Genomic DNA, 6,172 nt, shown 5'->3' on the forward strand with positions numbered 1-6,172 from the left:
ATCCTCCACGACCTAGAGCAATTGGTGCAACACCCTATTCGTATTCCTGACCGTCTTGGAGATACGCCCAACATTCTTGACCTTTTCCTGATTTCTAATCCTTCTGCTTATGCAGAAGGATTATAGGTCGTTGGGCTCGTCCAATGACAATCTCATATCTGTATCTTGTCCTATCGCTCCAATCCCTCCTCAGGATCCCCCTAAGCGAAGGTGCCTCTGGCTTTTTGCCTCTGCTAGTTGGGGGGACCTCAAGAGGTATTTTGCTGATTTTCCTTGGAATGACTACTTCTTCCGTGTCAGAGACCCGTCTTTGTGTGCTGAGCGCATGACAGAGGTGATAGTGTCTGGCATGGAGGCGTACATTCCTCACTTTTTCTCGACCTAAACCTTCCAAACCTTGGTTTAACACAGCTTGTTCTCGTGCTATACATGATAGAGAGGTGGCCCACAAAAGATACTTAAGCCTTCCATCACCAGAATCTCATGCACTTTATATTTCTCCCCGGAACCATGCCAAGTCTATTCTCCAACTAGCCAAAAACTCCTTCATTAACAGAAAGTATCAGAACCTTTCAAGATCTAGCTCCCCTCGTGACTTCTGGCATCTAGCCAAAAATATCTCCAGTAACTTTGTTTCTTCTTCTTTCCCTCCTTTATTTCAACCAGATGGCACCACTGCTATCACATTTATTTCTAAAGCTGAACTCTTCGCTCAAACCTTTGCTAAAAACTCTACTTTGGACGATTCCTCCCTCTCCTCCACCCTCTGACTACTTCATGCTACCTATTAAAATGCTTCACAATGATGTTTTCCATGCCCTTGCTGGCCTAAACCCTCGGAAGTCTTATAGACCTGATTGGGTCCCTCCTATATATCTCCGAAATTGTGCCTCCGTACTTGCACCTTGCCTAGTCAAACTTTCAGCTCTGTCTGTCAACATCTACCTTTCCTTCTTGCTGGAAGTTTGCCTACATTCAGCCTGTTCCTAAAAAGGGTGACCGTTCTAATCCCTCAAACTACCGTCCTATTGCTTTAATTTCTTGCCTATCTAAAGTTTTTGAATCTATCTTCAACAGGAAGATTCTTAAACATCTGTCACTTCACAACCTTCTATCTGATCGCCAGTATGGGTTCCGTCAAGGCCGCTCTACTGGTGATCTTCTGGCTTTCCTTACTGAGTCTTGGTCATCCTCTTTTAGAGATTTTGGTGAAACTTTTGCTGTTGTCTTGGACATATGAAAAGCTTTTGATAGAGTTTGGCACAAAGCTTTGATTTCCAAACTACCCTCCTACGGCTTCTATCCTTCTCTCTGTAACTTCATTTCAAGTTTCATTTCTGACCGTTCTATTGCTGCTGTAGTAGACGGTCACTGTTCTTCTCCTAAATCTATAAACAGTGGTGTTCCTCATGGTTCTGTCCTGTCACCCACTCTCTTCTTATTATTCATTAATGATCTTCTAAACCAAACTTCTTGTGCTATCCACTCCTACGCTGATGATACCACCCTGCACTTTTCCACGTCTTTTCATAGACATAAATATTTCACGCAGGGAAGCCACAGAATGCTTGACTTGTGATCTTTCTAAAATTTCTGATTGGGGCAGAGCAAACTTGGTATTGTTCAATGCCTCAAAAACTCAATTCCTCCATCTTTTAACTCGACACAACCTTCCAGACAACTATCCCCTTTTCTTCATTGACACTCAACTGTCCCCCTCTTTTTCACTGAACATCCTCGGTCTGTCCTTTACTTATAATCTGAATCTCTAGCTAAAACAGCTTCTATGAAGTTAGGTGTTCTGAGACGTCTCCGCCAGTTTTCCTCACCCCCTCAGCTGCAAACTCTGTACAAGGACCTTATCCGTCCATGTATGGAGTATGCTTCACATGTCAGGGGGGGGGTTTCACTCATACTGCTCTTCTAGACAGGGTGGAATTAAAAGCTTTTCGTCTCATCAACTCTTCTCCTCTAACTGACTGTCTTCAGCCTCTCTCTCATCACTCAATGTTGCATCTTTAGCTGTCTTCTACCGCTATTTTCATGCTAACTGCTCTTCTGATCTTGCTAACTGCATGCCTCCCCTCCTCCCGTGGCCTCGCTGCACAACACTTTCTTCTTTTTCTCAACCCTATTCTGTCCACCTCTCTAATGCAAGAGTTAACCAGTATTCTCAATCATTCATCCCTCTCTTTGGTAAACTCTGGAACTCCCTGCCTGCTTCTGTATTTCCACCTTGCTATGACTTGAATTCCTTTAATTTAAGAGGAATCCTTCAATTTTGGCTACCGGTTTGGACCCTTTTATGGGACTGGTATTTCAATGGGCATTTTTTTTATTGGATTTTTGCTGCCCTTGGCCAGTGTCCCTCCTACATAAAAAGAAAAATGTCATTGAAATAAATAAGGCTGAAGGAGTGAAAAGAACAGCATAAAAAAAAAATGTTTGGAAAAAGTTAGGAGACAGTGGAACAAGATCTAAAAGGTAGTAAGAAGAAAATCTTTGGATTAGGAAAGTCATATTGGAAGGTCAAAAGCATGGTGTATAATATTAAAGATAAAGTAGGTAATGTGATCGTAGAACCGAACAAGATAAATGAAAAATGGCAAAACTATTTTAAAAACCTGCTGAATGCTGGAGGTGAAGACATCGGTGAAGGCATGGAGAACGAGGAGGAGGTTGGTGAGAGACAAGAACAAGATAACAAAATAACAAGAGATGAGCTAGAAGAAGCTCTGAAGAAGATGAAAAACGATAAAGCACCGGGATGTGATGCCTTACCAATCGAGTTGATTAAAGAGGAAAGTAACATCCTGAAGGAGAAGATATTGAGAATATTCAATAAAGCCTGGAGAGAAGAAGCCATACCGCAAGATTGGGGTAAGACCATCATACTACCCATCTATAAAGGAAGAGGTGACTCGGGACGCTGTGGCAATTATAGAGGCATTTCTCTCATTAACCACACAGCTAAACTTTATGAAATAATTCTTGAAAAGCGAGCTAGAACAGTGATAGAGCCGTAGCTAGGAGAAGAACAGCATGGGTATAGGAATGACAGAAGTACATCAGATCCTGTTTTTATTTTAAGAATGGTCATGCAAAAATGCTGGGAGCTCAACAAAAACTTATATTGTGCTTTCATAGACCTGACAAAAGCATTCGATTCTGTTCCAAGAAATAAACTTTAGAAATGTTTAGTGGAGGAATATGGAATGAAAAAACTGCAGAAAGTCATAGAAAGTACATATAAGCCGTGTCCGTGTGTTGTTAAGACTGGTTATGAGAAAGATGAGTGGTTTGATGTAACAACAGGAGTAAAGCAAGGAAGTGTGCCATCTCCATTACTATTCATAGCATATATGGATTGCATCATAAAAAGGTATAAAGAGAGAATAGGAGTTCATGGAGATGCAGATGTATTAGTGTGTGCGGATGACACAGGCTGCTGGAGTAATAACAGGCTGCAGTTGGCGAGATCTCTAAATTGTTGGAAAAGGTGCTTTGACGAGGCGGGGCTGAGCATCAGTGTACAAAAGACTGAAATACTAACTGTAACAAAGGAAAATTAAGATATTGTAGAAATAGAAATTGAAAATGAATATGTGAAAGAAGCAGAGTGTGTTAAATATCTGGGAAGTGTTTGCAAAAGATGGATATAAGAACAAAGAAGAGATAACTGAAAGAATATCAAAGTACAGTAGGGGTGTCTGAGCCCTGTGTCCTATCCTAAAGGATAAACATATTCCTACAGAGGCAAAGAAAACTATATTTGAATCAGTCCTGGTACCAGTTTTAATATATGCCTCAGAAAAGTTGGACATTAACCACAAGAGACTGGAGCAGAATTCAATCAGCAGAAATGAGAACCCTGAGAGCAATAGTAAATAAAACTAGAAGACATCGAATCAGAAATGTTGAAATAAGAGAAATGATTGGAGTAACGTCAGTTAGAAGCAAAATAGAAAAGGCACAGCTAGGATGGCTTGGACATGTGGAGAAAATGCATGAAGAAAGAATTACAAAGAAAAGATGGAACTGGAGGCCAGAAGGTAGAAGATCTAGAGGGAGACCGAAGAAGAGATGGAAGGACGGAGTGGAAGAAATCCTGGAGGAGAATGGACTGGGGACGTTGGAGGAATTGAGGGAGGAAGAAAGCTTTGAGAGGACTAACTGGAGAAGAGCGCTGGCCCGCCTGACAGGCTGAAAGCCTACCTGGGAGCAGAAGTAAGAGTAAAAAAAAAAAAAAAAAAAACCCTGCACGGGTTAATCAACAAGTCACGGGCACACAGCAAACACCAATATGGACCCTCGTTTCAGACTCCCAAAAGAAATTACAATATAATAATTATATATGTATATATAAGCACAGCCTTTGCTCCTTTAAAGAACATTTCAGTCCCTCGCCCCTGAGTACTGTTTTGTATATAATTCTTAGTGTAAACTCTTTTCTTAACCTAATGACCTTCATCCAAGGTCCATCCTTGATTCACTCTCCTTAACCAAGACTGCTTTCTCAATCTTCCGTCCTTAATTCAGGCTATTTTCTTAATCTGCTCTCCTTAATCCAGACAATTATTTCATCCAGTATCTTTAATGCAGACTATTTATTTGGTGTAGTGTCCTTAATCCCTAATATTTCCTTAATCTGACATCCGTAATCCAGACAGTTTATTTAATCCACTACCCTTAATGCAGACTTTTCGTAATGTACTATCCTTAATCCATACTATTTCCCTAATTTAACACCCTTAATACAGACTGTTTGCTTTATCCAATATCCTTAATCCAGACTGCTTTCTTAATTCACTATCCTTAGTCCTTAAATTGCGGACAGAAATAGACATCCTAATACAAGACGAAAATCTAAATGCAAAAGTATACAGTGTAATGAATGACAAGACGGTGATGTGAAATGTTGCAGCACATGAAAGTGGTACATTGTGTATTACAGCAAACTTAACAAACTCCAAAAAGCACGCCAAGATTTACTTGCCGGAGGGTGATGGCTCCGGCCAGGAGAAAGCTCTCTCTCTCTCTCTCTCTCTCTCTCTCTCTCTCTCTCTCTCTCTCTCTCTCTCTCTCTCTCTCTCTCTCTCTCTCTCTCTCTCTCTCTCTCTCTCTCTCTCTCTCTCTCTCTCTCTCTCTCTCTCTCTCTCTCTCTCTCTCTCTCTCTCTCTCTCTCTCTCTCTCTCTCTCTCTCTCTCTCTCTCTCTCTCTCTCTCTCTCTCTCTCTCTCTCTCTCTCTCTCTCTCTCCTCCTCCTCCTCCTCCTCCTCCTCCTCCTCCTCCTCCACTCTCTCTCTCTCTCTCTCTCTCTCTCTCTCTCTCTCTCTCTCTCTCTCTCTCTCTCTCTCTCTCTCTCTCTCTCTCTCTCTCTCTCTCTGAGTTAAACACGCAAGAAAAAATCAAAAGGGAAAGCACAAACAATTGTCTTTCAATAGGAAGGCAAGGAAGAGGAAGAGAAGAAAAGACGAAAAATTAAAAGGAGGGAAGAGATCAGAGTAGAGGAGAGTAGAGTAGAGTAGAGTAGAGCAGAACAGAGAAGAGTAGAATAGAGGAGGGTAGAGGAGAGCACTCGAGAGCGGAGGAGATTAGAGGAGAGGAGAGGAGTGAAGAGAAAAGAAGAGAAGAGAAAGGAAGAGAAGAGGAGAGGGGAGAAGAGAAAAGAGGAGAGGAGAGGAAGAGGAGAAGAGGAGAGGAGAGGAAAGGAGAAGAGAGAAGGAAAGAGAAGAGAGGAGAGGAGAGGGAAGGAGAAAAAAATGGAGAGGAGAGAAAAGAGGAGAGAGGAGGGGTGAGGAGAGAGTAGAGAAGAAAGTAGAGGAGAGGAGAGGATAGGTGACAGAAGACAAGAGGAGAGGAGAGGAGAGGAGAGGTGACAGGAGAGGAGAGGTAAGAGGAGAGGAGAGGAGGAAAGGAGAGGAGAGGAGAGAAGAAACGAAAGATGAGGGGAGGAGAGAAGAAGATAGGAGAAGAAAGGAGAGGAGTGGAGATGAGAGAAGACAGAGAAAAGAGGAGAGGAGATAGGAGAGGAGAAAGGAGAGGTGAGAAGAGGAGAGAAGAGAAGAAAGGAAGGGAGAGGAGAGGAGCGAAAAGGGGAGAGAGGAGAAAGGAGAGAAAAGAGGAGAGAAGAGGAGAAGAGAGAGGAGGGGAAAGGAGGGGAGAGAGGAGAA

This window comes from Scylla paramamosain, chromosome 18 (assembly GCF_035594125.1).
Source record: "Scylla paramamosain isolate STU-SP2022 chromosome 18, ASM3559412v1, whole genome shotgun sequence".
NCBI lineage: Eukaryota > Metazoa > Arthropoda > Malacostraca > Decapoda > Portunidae > Scylla > Scylla paramamosain.